Genomic DNA, 2,500 nt, shown 5'->3' with positions numbered 1-2,500 from the left:
CTGTTCTCCCCTGCCCCTCAGCAGCTGGTGGAGGGAGACTCCCAGGGCGTGGCGCTGGGCTGGGTGTCGGAGGGGGGATCTCAACTCCTGCTTGGGGAGTTGGGGTCCCCTACTCTCGACCTCAGTCCGGTAGCCGACAGGGAGAGAGGAACGGAGGGTGTTGGTGGGGAACCCAGGATGCAGGGCACTCCAAGGCCTAACACCATGCCTGCATCCTGGGTTGGGGAGATGGAGGACGGGGGGACGTCAGGAGAGAAGACGTCCCCGCCGGATGAGCTGAAGCAGGGGAGCATCGGGTGAGTCTCCTGTTTTTTTGTTATGTTGGGTTAAGTTGGTTGAATTAAGGGGTTGTTTTTATTTATGATTAAAATTTCTGTTAATTTTTTTAGTTTAAATGTAAGGGGTCTGAGGGACTTTGTTAAAAGGAGGGTGGTTTTTAGTTTTTTGGAAGGGGTGGGTTTTGATATTTGTTTTTTACAGGAGGTTCACCTGAGGGATGGAGGGGATATCATTAGATTTAGTAGAGAGTGGGATAAGGGGGAGTCAGTTTGGGGTATAGGTGGGGTTCATTCAACGGGGGTGGGTATTTTGTTTGGGAATAGGGAGGTGAAGGTAGAGGACACGTTTGTTGTTATGCAGGGGAGGGTTTTGGGGGTGGATGTCACTTTTAGGGATAGTAGGTATAGGTTAGTGGTGGTGTATGGGCCACAGGTGGCGGCAGACAGGAGGGAGATGGTGGACTGTCTGGCGCCCCTGTGTGTCACAAATAGGCACTTGGTGATAGGTGGGGATTTTAACATAGATTTAGGGTTAGTGGGAGATAGCAGTGCAGGCGCCATCACCGGGCTAATGGCTTGCCATGGTCTGGTTGATGGAGGCCTGCACACTACTCCGACAATGGCGAGTCCCACATGGCGCAACTCCCGGGGGGTTGCGCGGAGGCTCGACTATATTTTCCTATCCAGGTCTTTGGGTCAGTTGTCTGGGCGGCTGTTGCCTGTGTTCTTTTCAGATCACGACGGGGTGCTCCTGCAGGTGGGGTTGCCAGTCTGCCTCTTCGGTAGGGGGTACTGGAAATTAAATCGGGATGTGCTGGAGGAGCAAGTTTTCGTTGACGCCTTTTTTGGTTTCTTTCGGGGGCTTGAAGGCCTCCGGTCCATGTGCGAGGGGGTATTGGAGTGGTGGGATTTAGTTAAGGTGAGGATTAGGGCTTTTATAATAGGATATTGTAAAAGGGCAAAAAGGGAGGAAAGGAGGGAGGTGGATCGTATCCAAAGGTTGATTGAACTCGAATACGAGGCAGGCAACCTCGGCGGGTCGATTGACTGGGAGAGATCCACAGCCCTGAAGGCGCAGCTCAGGGAGCTGCAGGAGCGGAAGGCTCGAGCTTTCCTGGAGCGTGCACATAATGGCTTTTTAGAACATAATGAGACTTGTTCCGCTATGTTCTTTAAGTCAGTTAGGGGTAGGCAGAGTAGGAAGGTAATGCATGGGGTTAGGGAAGAAAATGGCAGTATAGTTAGAAAGCCGGAGGAGATGGTCAGGGTGACAACTGATCATTTCCGAGGTTTATTTAAGGAGAGGGAAATAGATGTAGAGCAGGGAAATGTGTTTTTAGAACACCTGTCCCGGCGATTGCCGGAGGACATTAGAGATGCGATGGAGGCTCAGATCTCCCTCGAGGAGGTTGAGAGTGCTCTCAGGAGGATGGGAAAAGGGAAGGTGCCTGGGATGGATGGGTTGCCGGCCGAGTTTTACCTCAAGTTTTGGGGTATACTTGGACCAGTGGTCCTCGAAGTCTTGAAGGCCATCCTCGAGACGGGGGTCCCGGGGGGATCAATGGCTGTCGGTGTGCTGTCACTTCTTTATAAGAAGGGGGAAGCAACTGACCTGGGCAACTGGAGGCCATTGACCATGCTGTGTGTAGACTATAAGCTCTTAGCAAAGGTCTTAGCGGACCGGTTGCGCACAGCCCTTCCCTACGTCGTCCATGAGGATCAGACGTGCGGGGTAGAGGGACGCTCTATTAGGTGGAACCTACAGTTGATCAGGGACTCCATCGCTTGGGTAGAAGACAGAGGGCTGCCTTTAATGGTAGCAGCGCTTGATCAGGCGAAAGCCTTTGATCGCGTGAATAGATCCTTTCTATTCAGGGTGTTAGGTAGATTAGGATTTGGGGAAAAGTTTATAGGATGGATCCGTACTTTATATGTCGGAGCGGGGTGCCGGGTTAGCGTAAACAGTCACTTAGGTGATGTTTTTGACCTCTCGTCTGGGGTCAGGCAGGGATGCCCGCTCTCGGCACTCCTCTTCGTTCTGTACATGGAGCCTCTGGGGGCTGCCATTAGGGCGGACACAGGGGTGGAAGGCTTGCTGATTCCTGGAAGTGGCGGTCTCCGTGTAAAGTTGACACAGTACGCCGACGACACCTCCTTGCTGCTTTGCAAGGACTCGTGCCTGACAAGGTCCCTTGCCATCATTGGGGACTTCACCCGAGCGT

Source organism: Salmo salar, chromosome 10, assembly GCF_965601325.2.
Source record: "Salmo salar chromosome 10, fSalSal1, whole genome shotgun sequence".
Taxonomy (NCBI): Eukaryota; Metazoa; Chordata; class Actinopteri; order Salmoniformes; family Salmonidae; genus Salmo; species Salmo salar.
The sequence above is the reverse complement of the archived record's forward strand: the minus strand, read 5'-3'. Positions refer to the sequence as shown.